We start from the raw sequence: 18,330 nt of genomic DNA, 5'->3' as shown, positions 1-18,330 counted from the left end.
TCCTGTTTGTTTGTTCTTGTTTTTTCCAGGAATCTTCTTGTTTGGAGGTTTTTCCCCTTTTTCTAAGGGGTTTTTTCCTCTGGCGCTATTTTCTGAAGGGCACGGTCTGTTCTTGGCGTCTCCTTTGCCTACAGCACCGTGGCTACCAGAAAGAGTCGCCCCTTTTTGGGCCAAAGCCGAACATTGAAGATCCACGCCACCCGGTCTGCAAATTCCAGGCGCAAGCAGCACGTGAGTCGTGACAGCTGCAGCATCTACCTGATCCCCAAATGGTACCTCTCAGTCCTGGGCTCTAGGTGTGGCTCACAGGCTCCTGAAATCAAGCTTTTAGGCTCTTTGCAACAACAAATATGCCTGTTTGCACCATAACTGTACCACTCACACCAAAATCTGCAGCAAGCATTGATTACTCACAGAGAACCACCAATGTAAAGCACCAGCCTGACTGTCCGCAACACCCGGGCTTCTCTTCATGCCACACCAACAACTGCCCGTAAACACTTTCCTTGCTCCCCACGACCCTCTTGAGCATGAACATGATTCTTGGCACATAATTTGACTTAGTAAAACTTGAGCAGGACTAATCTGGGACTGCATCCAACCCGCATCCCATCTGGGTCCGCCTGAACTTTTGACTTTGATCAGGTTCAGCCTGACCAGACATTCACAGTTGTCACTTAATGCTTTTAGGAGTTATTTTACAGTTTATTTTTTAAAAATTCATAATTGTGATTCTACTAATTGGATTTTTGTGGTTTTGGTCTTGTGTTATTTATTAAACTGAGCTCTATTTTTCTAACTTGGTGCGAGATGCTTATCGTTGGTGTTTTCACAGTTTGACTGTTTGAAGAGTTGCACAAATACTTTACACATCCCTCTAAGTTAAGCTTGATGGATCTGTGACACGCTACCAGGAGGTTGAGCACAGGTTAATTTGGGGTTTGCTTGCACCTTACACAGTCAAGGATTGTGGTTGCCACTTGACCAGGACTCACACCCTAGTCAACCAGTAACCAAATTTCTAACAATATTGTTAAGAAACTAACTTTAGTTTACATTTTTTCAGGCACTCTATAATTGCATGTGCTTGTCAAAAATACAGTTGAGTGCAACAGTGGACTCAAAATAAAATGATCAAATATTCAGCATAGCACGGGTGTAGAGCAGTGATATGCCATGGCATATGGAGTTACTCAATTTTCAGCATATTTGTGCACATTACCCCTTTCAACTAGCCCCATTAACTCACTAAAGCAATACAAAGAATAAAATCTGTGCATTGACTTCTTGGCCTCGATTCACAAAGACTTTGCTGGGAGTAGGTATGACATACCCATGTTAGGCCTCTGAAATACTCCTGGAATTCAGTAGTAAGCCAGGTGAACAACAAGGTCAAGTCACAGGAAATTCTTTAGACCTCATTTATGGAGGTTTTACTTTCACTTACTCTTTTGGTACTCCTGAAATTCAGAAGTAAGCCAGAATCAAGTCAGGGGTACACTTTTGTTTACTTCTGAAATCCAAGAGTAGGCCAGAAGTGCTACACCAGTAAGTCATGCCTATTCATAGACCAAATTTTGTGGATCATACCTTATAAGAATAAGGTCATCTGTGTCTATTATAAGCAGGGAAAGCTCACGTACGTCGAAACCTGTATACTTGTAAGAAAGGCGAGGTCCTGCCCGCAGCCAGTTTTTGAATGAAGTTAGAGCAGGGGACCCACATCAGCTCGTTTGGATTAATTCGGTTGGAGAATGGAGCATGTAGTCTTGCAGATCCGTTTTATACATCCCAACAAAACAACTTTCTCAGTGCACATCCGCTACCCACACACCATCTCCCATCATCACAAACCCTTTGCTGCTTTGCATGGAGCTGCAGATCATAAATCACAAATCTATTACTCATGGTAATTGATATGCATTTAAAAATATAGTACATACATTTGACTATATTGGTGCTATTTGCCCTAAATATATCACACAGAGACCACTGGCTAGCACAGTTTTTCCCTTGCTCACGTTGTGATGTTGATATACGGCGCCATCTTTACGTGTCAAACACAACTCAATCCAGCAGCGAGAACAACGCTACTAACTGTAAGGGTTCCGAATCCCAGTCAGAGCCTCCCCCACTGCTCTGAGTGACTGCACTGAGTGGAAAAGCAGGATACAGATTATTGCCCACTGGAGACTGAGTGGGGACTACCAAACCCATTCCACTTAAGGCTGCAGCTTGGAGGGAAATTGGGGTCCTGTAGGTGAAAGGCTAGCACTTTACACAGTAAGCTAAAGAAATCATTCCTTTTTTCTATTAAACAACTGTGCAGGGAAAAATTGTGCAATGTTCAGAAGTAGACTGTAAATATCAGGGTTACCAAAAGTCACGGAGAAACCTTTAAAATAATTTAGAGCGCTGACAGAACAGGTAATGCACAGAATTTGTATTGATGCGACAATCATTAACCCTAGAACTGCACTTTGCTCGCGTCTGGAAAGAAACAATAAAATGTATTTATTGTTATGATACCAGCATAATTTTTCAGTTGTGCATGTTCATTGCTGCTGTTGCTTGAGTGCTGCTTTCCCCCGTACCGTAAATCTTAGAAAATGTGCCTCGCTGGTAAAATTATCATTTTCGTTGATTGTTCTCTATGCAAACCGTAAAATTAAGTGGGTTGAGACAAATTCCTTGTAAATTATTTGTGCATTGTTTCTGTGACATCAACATCCCGAGAATGTTTCTATTTATCAAACATGGTAACCCTGAACAACACGCTCGACTTATATTAACGCTGATTAAAATATTTACTTTTATATAATTTGTGGGAGGAACCAACGAATGCCTATAATAGTCAAGGTTTGAGCAAGTGCTGCAGACTTCACTAATGTTTAATCTCAATTGTGTGTTTAATATTCTATCCATTTTAACATGGAATTTATTCAAACATTTTTTGTGCTAGACTACATAAACTACCTGGTGGTACTAAAGCGAAACGGTACATAATTTTCTCATGTTAAAATCCAATACTTTACCACATGCACCATGAGCAATTTTTGTTTCCTTGGAGTTTACGTATAACTGTTATTCTTAGGAGACTTAGAAGAACTAGAAAACTGGATTTGAGCAGCAACCACATGGCTAGCAACCAGGGCGGTTTAGTGCAGTTTGCGCCCCACGCGACAATTTTTTGGGGCGTCCCCACATGACTTCCTCCTCGGACTCCCTCACTATCAGTGCTTTAAATGGGCCGGTACTGTCCAGTACTTAGTACTGGCACTTTTTTTTGTTGAGAGGGAGAGTACCTCACTTCTCAAGCTAAACGTAATACTTTTAATTGGAGAGTACCAGCACTTCTCAGAAACAAGCTGGTACTCTGATTCAGAGTACCTGCACTTCTATTTTTCCATTTCAAGCACTGCTCACTATCACCCAGCAAAGTGCCCCTCATTTCAACATAGCCTCTCTCACACGTACATTTCATTTGTTTTAAAGGACTTATAAAGGCTGGCTTCACTGATCCACTCAACTGTCTACACAAAATGCAGGTCTGTCCTTTGCAGCAGGCATATTAACCCTCTGCGCTACTTTGTGGCAAGTGAAAACTGCCCCTAGGCAAACATCTGATCTCGCTCTCTAGCTAGAACATTAATCACAAGAGTTATCAACATTTTTCGGGCTGCCTGAAAGCTGGACATACAAGGAACTCTGCAGCAGGTGTTTTCAAATCGCAAGTTATTGCTAAACACAGCGCAACACCCTATCCCCCACCCCTCCGCACCGACGTCAGTGTCCGCCTTCAGGTCGCACCCAGTCACACTGGTCTAAAGCCAGCCCTGCTAGCAATGTTCACCACTGGCGGCCCTCAATATTTTGAGCAGGTGCAGCAACGAGGCTGGATTGCATGGCACTAGGTGCATGGAATCAAAACCTTTTTGAAGAAGTTGGAACATGTGGGCCTGTCTACAGCATAGTTACTTAGGGCATGGCTTGGCTTCTCCAAAGCACAATGACCTATTAGGTAACGGTTACTTCTTAATATGTGGAAAACCAAAAAATCAGTGCAAACTCTAGTAATATCTAAATGGCCCTACACTCTCATTCTTCCCCAATTTCCCAACAAAATATAAATGTTTCAGCTTGAAATCATAACTATATTGGTTTAAGGCAAGACAGAGTGTGAGACACATGAGACAGAGGGGGCCATTTCTGTGGAAGAGAATAGAAGAAGTGTGTCTAGCCTGCCACGAGAAGGGTGTGCCATAGTAGCAGCAGAAGCAAAAAATGTGGCACAATTGCTAGAGTGGATAGTACAGACAAATATACCTTGAACTAAGGATGGCAAAAATACTTGTGCTGGCCCTAACATGAGTAAAAAAAAATATGGAGTATGTACGAGAGTGAGAGGGGTGGAAAATTGAGAAGAGTGTGATAGAATATATTTAATAGATCAAACTGGGTTAGAAGAGGGTGAGAGAGGGGCAGGTAAAGCATAAAGCATAATAAACTAGGTAGGAGAGAACATGAATGTATGGTAGTTCCTAGATGTACACGAAAATCATGTAATTCCATGAAATGTCAGCAAAGTTACACAAAATGCAAATATGATATTTCTCGCTCTATTTTAGCACAAAATACATCCTTCTGTGCATTTTTGACATTAGAATGTATTTTGCGCTAAAAAAGTGAAAAAAAACAAATGCAACATTAACAACATCCACACCTGATCTATTGTTCCTGTGTTCACTTTAAAATTTTATGGCGAATGGCATGTTTTGTAAAATTAGGTAAAATTGGGTGATACTGGCGTAATTTCATATTATGCTTTTTATGGGAAATTCCCAAAATGACACAAGTTAAACCAGCATAATTAAAATTGCGAGAAAGTATAGTAATTCAGTAAGAGGTTTGGCTGTTTCTTTCAGGACTGTAAAATCTTGCATTTGTAGGTCCATTCACAGACTGCGTACAATGGACCCTTAACACCTCTCACTCCCTCTTTAGTGTGTTAGCTATTTGTAGTGTACCTGTACTGTTTGTGTTTGAGAACTGTATGATGTCCCTCCTGCTTCTGCAACCTGTCTTTTACTTATCCTCTGTGTTGGAGAAAATTTGTGCTGCTACTGATCATGTTGAGCCAGATATACCAAGCCTTTTTGAATTCACAAATAGCCTGATTCAAAGAATCAAGTCAGTTGCAACCACAAAAAGGCATTTTCATATGTAATAAACTCAAATTGTGATTCAGTACCCTATCACCAAATCACAGTTTGGGTTTGTGACAACACGTTGATTCAGTATTTCGAAGGGACGTGTTTATAGCATCCCTGCCACATACCAAATTGCAGTGGGAACTATTAATGTTTTACCGACTAATGAAAGGTAGTAGTAGAAGGATATTCGCAAATGGGAAGGGGTTCTTAAGAGATATCTTCTGATAAGTTCAGTTCTGCCAGAGGGGTTGGCAAAATTGTAACAACTCCATGTTATGCTTGTAACTTGGAATTCAGGCCAAATTCTTTCAACCATTTTTTCTCCAATACAGTTCATCAGCAGTAAGTTGGCGAGTGCTAGCAAGAATTAGCATCCCTAGTGTGGTTTTTGGTTGCTAGGAGGGCACCAAGCAAGATTTCTTCACAGCGAATGGTGGCGGGTGGTCACAGTCTTTCATGGTGAGAAAGCTGCCACACTGTAGAAAATCTACTCAAGCGGCAGCAAAATCAACTCGAGCAGCAGGATCGTCTGGCGCACCATGTGGTGCTTTTCATGCTGATTTTTCAGTGTGGAACGAGCTCCCAGCACTGAAAATCAGCCCAAGCATTTGACATGCCTATTTCCACCAGTTTGCAGAACTCTGTGGAATATCAGGGAGTTTAATGTAAATCCATAGAATTCTATGGAGGGAAACTCAGCAAGTTCCACTCACACTATCTTCCAATTTGTGAATAATGAAAAAAACCTTTTAAGAGTAGGCAGTGATCCATTCCATGGATCACTGCCTAACTTTAAAAAATATTAGGTACAAGTTTATTTATTTCATAAAAACACATCCCATTTTCCTTTAAGGCAAACAAGTTGCATTTAAAAAAAAACAAATGCATTACTTTAAATCAATCCCAGACATGATGGTTTACTGATCTCATGAAGCCACCATCTATATGATGGCTGTGATTCTGAGTGGGTCTCAATTTGAGACTTAACCTCATTAATATTCATATGGTAGGTCAAATTACGACTCACTACAAATTAGATTTCTGCTCACCGACCTATTAGTACATAGGTCAGTTTGCAGAAACAAAGTGGATACGTTAAGAGTCAGTGCACAATGTGCAAAGACTTTTACCAACACCATTCCTTGCACATCTGGTCTGTTGTACCCTTGTTGTGATGTGAAGCTCAGTTTTAAACTTACTACTACACACAAGACAAAATGGTTCACATTGCCAATGCTTGTTTAAATGTATGACATGAATGAAAGAGGGTACCCTCACAAAATAAGTGAGCAGTTTACTTTTGTTTTTTTGTGTGAAGGAAGTAGTGATTTTCTTCAATTACCTCGAAGACGGTGTAAACATTTAAAAGATAGCTGATAAGTCGCTTGCTTTTCTTGCCTAATACATTTGGACAATTCTGGCATTGTAACAAACAGCACTTTATATTATTAGGTTTCGAGTCAATAATGGCAGCATTCAAAGCAAAACTATAGGTCCCCATATTCAGGTACGCTTAAACTTTGCAAAATATCTGTTACTGCTCTGAATTACAGGTTGCACTCTTTATTTAATAATTTTCAATATGTTGTAGTTAGAAACAAAACAATTGGGTAAAATCTTTACATAACGGGGCAGATGGTGCAATATATGGCAAATGAGGAAAATCTATGATCATGCCCAAAATGCTGCTGCTTCTGAAATACATAATTCAGTTTGGCCTAATGGTATGTCACTGTGTCTGGGAAATCAGATGAGCGGCTGAAGCACTTGATCAGCCAGACATTGCGCTTGAGTTATCTCCTGTGAAAAAGGTGCAACAGGAGTCTTTCAGACCCCATTCTCCTGGGTCCTCTGGGTAAGAGAAAGAGATTCTTGGACCAGAAGAACAAAAGGGGAAAATATAGGCAAGGATGTATTGCCTGAACTATTATAACATGTTAAAGACAATATGATCTTCAGAAGGAGATGGTGCCTGAGACCTTGTCTTCTGGATTACTGAGGCAATTCCAGAGCTGGATTCACCTGTTCGGTCTTTTATATTAGAAGTCTTAAAGATGGAAATGAAGGACACATAAAAAAATATGTTGCCCCACTTCATGGCTAAATTATAACCCCTTAAAGACATGAATATCCGTTTACCAGATTTCATTCCTATTGATTCTTTTGTGGCCAGCTTGTTGAGTAGGTCTTTGATGGCGGATGCCATTATTAAAGACTTGACAGATAAGAAGTTGATTCTGCCCTCAGGAAGGTTTATTTTGGCAGTAATTTGGCATTGAGAGCTGTGATTTGTGGTTCTTATGTTTCTCGGTCCTTGCTGACTGCCATCAAGAAATTATTCATTGCTGTGGATGACTCTTCTGACTGTTGCTCTTTGCTGGATACTATTGAGAAACAATTGGAATTCATGTCAGACATCGTTTTTGACGTGGCACAAGCATTTGTGCTTACTGGAGGTGCTTGTGTGGCTCCCAGGTGTAATCTAGTTCTTAAATACTGGGGTACTGATGATGCCCAAAAGTTCTCAGCCTTAAGATTCCTTTTTTAGGGTTCACAGCTGTTTGGGTCAGCACTGGAGGAAACACTGTATAAACAGTTGAATGAAAAGAAACAGTCTTCATCTTTAAAGCAGTCGAGTTCAGACAAGGTGACTTCCCAGACGCGCCCCTTCTTTCATCAACCCTCTCATCCCAACCACAGTAGCAGCATACCCCGCAGAGGAAGGGGGTGCATAAGAAACCGCAGTCTCACCCTAAGCGTTTCTTACTATATGAATGTTTACTCTAAGTCTGCGGTTGGAGGCAGGATTCTTCACTTCAGTGTGGTTTGGGAGGCATCTACTTATGGCAACTGAGTTCTTAGCACCATCACAGAGGGTTACAGGATCACATTTGCAACTCCCCTCAGGGATTCCGGATTGAGGCCAGCCCTGTGACACAGGATGAATAAGGCCTTGTCTCAGGGAATGGAGTCCCTGCTATGGCAACAGGCAATTGTGAGGGTGGCCCGGGCCGAACAGGTCAGGGGTATTACAGTGTAATCGTTCTGGTGGCGACATCACCTGGGGGAAGGGGGATTTCAGATGATCCTGAATCCGAAATCAAATTTGTGCAGAAGCTACCATTCAAGATGAAGGCTTTGCAGCAGCTGATTTCACAGGTCATCGGGGGCCATTTCATGAGTATTTTGGATCGCCAGAGAGCATAAGACCATGTGCCCATTTGTCCCAGTAATTAGAAATACCTGAAGTTTTGCATTCGGAACAAGCATTTTCAGTTTCAGGCCTGCCCTTCGGCCTCAAGATCGCTCCACGAGTCTTCACCAAGCTGGTGGCTTCCTTTATTTCCTTGTTCCATCCATATCTTGACAACAAGATTCTCCAGGCTCCTTCCCAGTCCCAGTTATGTCAGAAGCCCGATGTGGTTTGCCTGGATGTCCAGAGGCATGGGTTTCTCCTCAATCTGAAGAAGTGCAGGATGGTCCCCTTGCAGGATTTGAGCTTTATTGAGGACGGATTTCGGGCCAATCTCAACAAGGGCTTCCTGCCAGCGTCCAGGGTGTTGGTGTTGAAGTCCCTGGCTCTCCAGGCATCCAACAGCAAGTCTCTTCTGGTGGGGGTTGGTTGAAGCTCACTGGGCATACGGCAGCCGCAGTGTTAATGGTCCAGTGGGCCAGAGTTCACCTCCGGCCAGTTTGAACTCATCAGCACGGCTGGTGGTGTCCGGATTCAGGGAATTTCAAGGTTCAGGTACCAGTGACTCTAGACATTCAGCTTGCTTCTTTGGTGGCTGGATTCCTCCTTTCTGCAAAAGGGGGTTTGGCTGCAGCCAGATCCCCCCACAAGTGTTAACAACGGATGCAAGCTTGCTTGGTTCGGGGGCTACCTTAGAAGGGAGGTCTCTCGAAGCCAAGTTGTCCTTCCAGGTCAGCAGGCGCTCCTTCAACTGGAAGGAGCTCATGGCTGTGTTCCCAGCACTCTTGGGGTTTCAACAGGTTCTGGAGGGTTGCAATTTGGTGGTCCAGACAAACAATATGGTGGCTATGGTATATCTCAACAACTGGGATAGGTCCAGGTCTTGATCCTTGCATCAAGTTGTAGTCCAGGTATGCAAGTGGGTGGAGTGTCATCTAGTGTCCCTTCATGCAGTTCCCATCAGAGGGATGAAGAATGTAGTGGAAGGCTCCCTCAGCAGGGTATTTCCTTCCCCTCAGGAAATGTCCCTGACCAAAGGTGTCTTTCTCCAGATTTGTGCCAGGTTTCAGAGACCCAGTCTGGATTTATTTGCCTTCCGCAACAATGCTCAGGTTCCCTCCTTTTGTGCCAGTGTTCCTTAGGAGGAAACGTGAGGGGTGGATGCCTTGCTGACCCCCTATCCTGGTTCTCTTCTGTATGCCTTCCCCCTATTCCTCTCATTCCCAAACTCCTCATGAGGTTGTTGGGGAGCATTGATTTTGGTGGTCCGTTTTTGGCCTCATTGGTCATAGTTTCACCTTCTCCAGTCCCTGATGGTGCAGGGTCCTTGGATCCTGCCTCTCATCTCTTCTCCCCTGCGGGCGTCTCGTGTTCTCTCACTCCAGAGGCTCCGTGTGGAGATTGAGAGGAGGTGGGGGACAGAACAAGGGCTTGCCCAGAAATCTAGCTATTGCCATTTAGCAGTCTAGGAACCCTTCTACCCTGAAGTCTTATGATTGTCAGTGGTGTGGTTTTCAGAGGTGGTGTTCGTCCTCGAACCAGTCTACCTTGGACTGTCCCTTGAACTATATTATCCAGTTTTTTGAGGATGGATTTGAGAAGAAGCTTTCTGTGTCTACTCTTGAGGGCTCAGTGGTCTACTATTTTGGTGTTCTGGTCTGCCTGGGGCAATTTGGTAGACTCTGAAGATTTGGTTACTCATTTGTTGAAGAGTTTCTCTATCTCCAGGACTTTCGTGCATCCTTTGTACTCATAGTAGGACTTGCCTTTTATACTTAAAGTGCTGATTTCCCATCTTTTTGAGTCTCTTGAAACTGTGGATATTATGTTTCTGATGATGAAAGTGGTCTTTTTGGTCACCATCACATCTGCTAGGTGCCTGGGTATATTGGGTGCATTGTTGGTGAAGGAGCCCTTTCGTCTGTGATGATGGTGTTGTGTTGTATTTGGATCCTTTTTTGCCGAAGGTTTCATCTCAATTTCACAGGACTCAGGAAATTGTGTTGCCGGCTTTGATTGGGGATACTCAGCCTCTGGATGATTTTCAGTGGCAACTACTAGATATGTGCAGGGCCATTTGGGTGTAGGTAAATCTATCCAAATTTCTTTGTTGTTCTGACTCTCCCTTTGTTTCCTTTGGTTCCTCCAATAGGGATGAAAGGGCTTTCTTGTTATCCATTAGTGACTGGATTAAGCAGGTGATCTCCGTGGCTTTCTCTGCCTCCCAAAGGGGTTCAGAAGAGTTCCACTTGTGGGATGTTGGACTCTTGGGAAGAATTCTATGGGGTTTTCACTGCAGAGATTTGTTGGACAACCACTTGTAGTTTTTCAAATACTTTTGTCCATCATTATTGCTTGCATAATTGTTGGACTTGGCCCTTTTTGCAGGGTGACCCCAATCATGTTGCCTTCCTCCTCCTATCTTGCTGACCTACTTTATGTTGGCTTTAGAACTATGGGCACTTTGCCACTGCTAATCAGTGCTAAAGTGTATGTGCTCTTGCCTCTAAAACATTGTATAATTGGTTTACACCTATTTGGCATATTTGATTTACTTGTAAGTCCCTTGTAAAGTGGTATACCATCTACTCAGGGCCTGTAAATCAAATGCTATTAGTGGGCCTGCAGTGCTGATTGCATCACCCACAGAAGTAGCCTTTCAAACCTGTCTTGGGCTTGCCACTGCAGTGCCTCTGTGTGCAGTTTACTGCTAGTTTGACTTGGCATAGAAAATCACTTGCCAAGCCTTAAACTCCCCTCTTATTATACATAGGTCACCCCTAAGGTAGGACCTAGGTAACCCTATAGGCAGGGTGCTGTGTAAGTAAAAGGTAAGACATGTACTTTTATGCTTTGCATGTCTTATTAGTGGCAAGCTGCCCATTTTGTTTTTTTCACAGTTTTCTCACTACTGTGAGGTCTGCTCCTCTTATAGGTTAGCATTGGGACTTCCCTTATATACTTCTAAGTGGTAATTCCTGATCAGAAAGGAGTAGTTTTGTCATGTTTGTTATGTTTGGAATGGTTATGTTAAACCTACTTACTGGTGTAGTTGGATTTTACATTACTATTTAAGAAATCCCACTTTTAGAAAGTGGGCATTTCTCTGTGCTTATAATTCTGTGTGCTTTACAGCCTATTTCCAAGACATGTCTGGCCTGGTTGACAGATACACTTTTGTGCTCGCTCTCTGGACAGCCACAACACAGGAAGGGCTGAGTTTGATAGAGGATACATCTCCTTTCATCTGCATACTGATAGTTTTGCTCAGCTGGGAGAGGGAGAGGTAGTTCACAATTACGTATCAATCATTTGAGTCCTGCCCTCACACAAAATGCATAATTTACCCCTTACTGATGTCTGGAGTGAGGACTGGGCTGAAAGGGATTGTTGTGCACTTCTGATGATTCTTTTAAAGTCACCCATTAGAAATGTGGTTCCTGGGTGGCTAGGGTAGGCACCTCTGTCAGGTACGGACTGCCACTCTGGTCAGGGCAAGAGATTTACACACCCAAGATAACCCTTGCTCACCCCCTTGGTAGCTTGGCACAAGCAGTCAGGCTTATCCTAGAGGCAATGTGTAAAGCGTCTGCACAACACCCACAACACACATGACACAATAAATACACCACAAAGAAGACTTCACAACCAGGTATATAAAACATATACTGTATTGCATAAACATAAAACATCATAGGCCAAAAACAACATAAATCAGTAATACTCTGGTAAAAGAGCAGTTGTCAGATGATCACATAGGTTACTAGTACTCTGCAAACCAGCAGTAGTCAGATCAGCACATAGTTGCTAGTATACTGCAAAAATAAGCAATTATCAGATCATCATCACCAAAGTAAATGCACATATCATGAAACATCCCCATGTGGCATGTGTCCTAAATCACACCCTGCAATGCACAGCCTGAAAGCATACACATCCCCCCAACATGACAAGAACAACATGTAAAATGTATCAGATCATAATCTGCATGGAAAATACTGCTAGCAAAATATATCCTTGAGGTACCTGTTCCACGGCTCCTCTTACAGGTACATCCTAGTGCCTCTGCGCTTCCCATGTTTGAGACTCACACTGTGGGCACATTCTGTCCCCACATGAGCTCCTGCGCTCCTATCCTAGAACGTACGGTAATTTAAGGAAGGTTGGGCAGGCAAAGAACCTCCATCGAGCCGTAGTAGCTTGCCGCCCTGTAGAAAACAGAGAGGCTTACTCTCAACAATCAAGGCCACCGCATCAGGGAGAAATGCTACTGACAACGTGATCCAGCACGAGTGCACACATGCAGTTCTTTTCCCACAGGGGAGACCTTCCAGCACAGAGCTGAACACCCAGGCAACAGTCGCACCTTTGAGGGAGATGACCCCATTCCATTCACGGGGCTGCCTAGATCAAGTCACCCTGAGCCAGGTGGGGACTCTCTAGAGGCTTCCCTCTCGTCCAGCAAGTAACTGAAGCACTCACAGCCTCCCTCCCCTTGGAGACCATGTGTCTCCCTTTATAACAATGTGGAGCAAGCAGTGTCCCGCTGTCCTTCCTTCTTGGCGCCACCGAAAGGCACAGCCTTTCTCTCCTCAGAATGGCCAGGGCCACCCATGATGGTTGCACCCTGCAGGGGGAAGGGCACTTCTCCTCTTCCAGTGGGGAGGGGGTAGCCTGAAAAGGGATGCTGCAGCTACCATGCCACCACCAGCTTTGACTCAGTCTCCTGGGACCGCAGTGGTGAATTCTCTCAGGAAGGGGCCTGCTTGTGCCCTGGGGGCACTTAGGAGAGAGGGCCTCATCTGCACTGGATGAGAGGTTGCAGGCGGGCTCCTCTCAGCTTCTCCTGCTTTGGAGAGAGGGGATCACAACCACGGTATCCATGGGGCACTCCCTGCACCCCGGCAGATGAACAGAGAAGCATTCTTCATGGGCTGTTTCTGACTACACCAAATAAAGCACTCTTCCTGCACTGTTGCCCATAAAGCACTCTTCACACACTCAACACGGGGTAAGGGGCTCTCTGCTCATGCCCAACAAAGGAAGAAGCACAGAAAAAACAGAAATGCAGGGGAGAAAGGGGGGGACACACCACCCAGCCCCTGGAGACAGCTGTGGGGACACAAGGTTGCAGGGCCCAGGCAAGCAGGCCAGCACCAGGGTCCAAGTGAAAGGAGTGCCAGTCCCTTCTCATGACCTAACAGGTCAGCACAACAGCAGATCAGTCCCAAGGCAGTTGGGGGGCGTGGCTGAGCGGGCCAACATGGCGGACACTTAGTTTCAGAGCTCCGTCGAGGCCTTAATTAATCCTGTGAAAATCAACATCCTCCCGGGTGCCAGGGGTGTGATCTTGAAGCTGCGGAGCCAGGTTGGCCTTCGAGACCACCGGATCGAAAAGAAGAGCTGCAGAGACGATTCCAGGCGACCGAGACCCGGCGCGTGTGTGGACCCGGGCTAGGCCGGACCGGAGTTACGAAGCGCGAGCAGCGTTGGGCAGAGGTGAGGAGAGCCGGGCGCCAGTGAGTGACTCCGGGTTAGACTGAGGCTACGTGCTGCTTGCTGCGGCTGAGACGTGGAACTCCCCTGGTTGCTCCCGGGGGAGCGACGACCCGGCTGCCGAGACCGGCGGAGGGAAGCCTGCCGGGAAGGCCCCGGCGGGGTCCAATAAAAATAAACATCCTCCCGGGAGCCGGGGGTGCGATCTTGAAGCTGCGGAGCCGGGTTGGCCGTCGAGACCACCGGATCGAGAGGAAGAGCTGCAGAGACGAATCTAGGTGACCGAGACCCGGGCTAGGCCGGACCGGAGTTACGAAGCACGAGCAGCGTTGGGCAGAGGTGAGGAGAGCCGGGCACCAGTGAGTGACTCCGGGTGAGGCTGAGGCTACGTGCTGCTTGCTGCGGCTGAGACATGGAACTCCCCTGGTTGCTCATGGGGGAGCGACGACCCGGCTGCCGAGACCGGCAGAGGGAAGCCTGCCGGGAAGGCCCCGGCGGGGTCCAATATGAGGGCCGCAGGAGGAGGAGGCGTGCTGGAGGGCACCACGAACGGGCACTGATGCGGACCCACCGCTGGAAGGCCCTGGTGGCCTGGGCCTTGAGGACCCGCCCCTCCGAGTCCGAGACCGACCGGCGGTGGCCCTGACAATTGGAGGCTGGAAGGCTGTTCCCCTACCCGTCATGGCGCAAGCTTATCCGAGGGGACAGACAGCATACTACAGGAAAGACTACTCCATCGCGGCTTCGGAACGGGAGATCGCTTCAGCTCTTAAATACCCAAAGGTAACAGGCAGGACGAACTGGGCCAGGGCGATCCAGGGAGGACCGGTTTGCGAGACTCAGATGGGAGTTGGTCGCCAGACGCTCTTAGACCGGAGTGGGGATACGGATGACTCGGTTGGTGTCGGACACACTGAGGGCCCACGGACACTAGGAGAGGCAAGTACACGTGTAGAACTGTAGTGTATCGAGCTGCCAGAAATTAATGTAGACAATAACCGCAACCTATATCCTAATATGGACCCCACCTGCTGAACACACTGACTGGAACCAGGCTTGCACATTCTGGCAACCGGTCCGGGAGCCGCAGATCAGATAAACTGGGTCCGACGGGAGAATGAATACACCCATCCCCAGTCGGTGAGTGAGTCACCGCCCTGTTCGACATCTAGCCCACAGTAACACGAGTCCCGAATGTCTTCCAAGGGTAAGACCAGAAGCAAGACATTGCATCGTAATCCTAAAAGCACACAACAGAAAGAGACCATGAGAGATTTTGTGGAACCAACGGTTCAGGCAACCCTGGAGAAGATCCTAGGGGCCATTGAAGACACAAAAATTACTTTACGACAAGACATCAACCAAGTGGCAGTGGAGCTGGGGTTGCTGAGGGCAGACCACACCAAACTGGCAGACAGAGTGAAAGCTACAGAGGCAACAATATCAGAACTCACTCCGTAGCACGAAAACCTCGCAGCATCAGTCCTACAGCTGACAGACCGTGTACACCGCCTCGAACGCCGCGTGGAAGATGCAGAAGGCAGGAACCGCAGGAACAACATTCGGGTGGTGGGCCTTCCGGAGGGAGTGGAGGGTTCCACCATTGTGGAATTCCTCGAAGGATGGCTACGCACAGTCGTGGCGCCGGACCACCTTATGGCCTTTTTCTCCCTGGAGAGAACACACCGAGTCCCCTCGAGACCTCTGGCGCCGGGGAGGCCACCACGGGTAGTGGTGGCAAAGTTAATGCATTATAGAGACAGGGACTGTCTTCTCCGTAGAGCCAGAGAAGCTGGACCCTTTGAAGTTGAAAATGGCGTGGTGACGCTATTCCCGGACTTCACCTTGGAAGTCCAGTTGAAACGTGCCTCGTTCTTAACCGTGAAAAAAGCCCTCCGCGAGGAGGGGATCCAGTACTCACTCTTCTTCCTGGCCAAACTACGAGTGGTCCTGGATGGCAAAACGGTGTTCCTACAATCGCCAGAGGAAGCATGGGAATGGTTGGAGTCGAGGGGCCTGACGGCGGGCCGACACGGACAGACCGGACGAGCCGGCCACAGAGGAAAGAAGAGACAGCGCAATGGAGATCGGCTACCCGTGGGGCCAACCAGGGCCCAGAGAGAGTTAGCAAAGATGGAGGCCCTGGATGCGGCGTAATCGGTGTGCAGTAGTGCGCCCTCGCTGGCCAATAGTGCAAAAGACTCGGACGTAGCGTCGGTCTCTTCAGAAGGAGGCTTCAGCTACCCCTGTGACGCCCCTAGAGTGACTCCCCAAACATCGGATGAACTGGCATAGGTGTCCTCCCGACTGGCACTGGAGGATAAGAATGCCTTGTTGAAGAGGCCTCGACGACCTCGCAGCCACCCCCTCAACCGGTTTCTCGGCCATTCAATCGGAATGGCGAGAACTCAAACTGACTTGTTATTATTACTGCACTGTTGCAATGTTAACTGGGCAACCTATAGTTTGAGAGGTGCCCTGGGGTTGGGGCGTTGGTGTTTACAATTTAGTTTATTGATGGTGTCACTGGGGTTACGATTTACTCACATTAAGCTTAACGAGGTGGGTGAGGACCTAAGACACGGGAAGGAAGGGGGGAACAAGGCGGCTCACCACACACCGACATGGCTAGTTATTCATTCTTGACCTGGAACGTCAGGGGACTGGGTTCACCCTCTAAGAGACATTGGGGGTCATTCTGACCCTGGCGGATTCAATCCGCCAGGGCCAACGACCGCGGGAGTACCGCCAACAGGCTGGCGGTGCTCCCATGTACCGCCGCGGTCAGAAATGGAAAACCGGCGGTGTACCGCCGGTTTTCCGCTGCCCTGGGGAATCCTCCATGGCGGCGCAGCTTGCTGCGCCGCCATGGGGATTCCGACCCCCATACCGCCATTCTGTTCCTGGCGGTTTTGGCCGCCAGGAACAGAATGGCGGTATAAGGTGTCGTGGGGCCCCTGGGGGCCCCTGCAGTGCCCATGGCATGGGCACTGCAGGGGCCCCCGTAACAGGGCCACACAAAGATTTTCAGTGTCTGCCATGCAGACACTGAAAATCGCGACGGGTGCAACTGCACCCGTCGCACCCTTTCCACTCAGCCGGCTCCATTCGGAGCCGGCATCCTCGTGGAAGGGGGTTTCCCGCTGGGCGGGCGGCCTTCTGGCGGTCGCCCGCCCGCCCAGCGGGAAACTCAGAATAACCGCGGCGGTCTTCTGACCGCGCAGCGGTATTCTGGAGGCTCCCGCCGGCCCTGCGGTTACCACGGCCGGCGGGAGTCAGAATGACCCCCATTGTGTGCTCTCGTACTTGAAACAGAGGGGGGTACATGTCGGCCTGCTGCAAGAAACCCATCTCACAGCTACTGAGATAGATAAATTGAAGCGCAGATGGAGGGGTCAGATCTTCGCTACTAAATATTCAGCCTATGCCAGGGGAGCACTAGTGTGGATAAGAGCGGGGGTTCCTTTTGAGGTTACGTCCACCAATATTGACCACGAAGGCAGATTTGTGATAGTGGGGGGCCTCCTTCACGGAGTCCCAACTACCCTATGCAGCATTTACGCCCCTAATCAGGACCAAATCCCCTTTTTACAGCAATTGTCTAGACATCTTACACATAGAAACAGGGAGGAATTATTCATCGGAGGAGATTTCAACAGTGTGGTGGACGTGGACATGGACCGCTCCACCCCGCCACTTAAGGGGGCGATAACACATAAAATAGCCAGCCATTCCAGAGAATGGATGCTGAGTTGGGGACTGACAGACGCTTGGCGCGCCCAACACCCGACAGACAGGGACTATTCATACTACTCTAGCCTACACCGCCTACATACTAGGATAGACAAGATCCTATGCTCTACACAGGCTACACAAAATGTAACTCACACGGAATACCTAGGACGCACCCTGTCCGATCATAACCCCTTATTACTGGTATGGAAGGCAACTGAGGATAGGCTCCCCATTCCATTGTGGAGACTACGTCCGTCTGCCCTGGAGGACCAGGCATACAGAGAGTCACTCCGCTCCCATATCGCAGAACATGTCACCCTTAATGCTAGATCAGCAACATCTAGAGGCATAGAATGGGAAACCCTTAAGGTGGCAGTGAGAGGCCAATGCATGAGCCAGACGGCTGGGATCCAGCGCACACTAGAAAGGGAACTGTTTGAGCTAGAAAAGACCATCCATGAAGTAGAAAGGAACGGTACAGAAACAGAAGGTGACAGATTAAAAGAGGCAAGGTCCTCGCATTCCCGAATTGAAGAACAGCTAAGATTACATAGCGCACGAAGATATTGGGCCTCAGTGCAAGCAGAAGAGGGTAGATCTGGGAGAATGCTGGCCTGGCTGGTGAGACCGGGAAGCGAAGGGGCGCCTATAGTAAATGTGCGTGACATGAAGGGGAGGATTCACTACTCACCT

Source organism: Pleurodeles waltl, chromosome 8 (assembly GCF_031143425.1).
Source record: "Pleurodeles waltl isolate 20211129_DDA chromosome 8, aPleWal1.hap1.20221129, whole genome shotgun sequence".
Taxonomy (NCBI): domain Eukaryota; kingdom Metazoa; phylum Chordata; class Amphibia; order Caudata; family Salamandridae; genus Pleurodeles; species Pleurodeles waltl.
Note: the sequence above shows the minus strand (reverse complement) of the source record.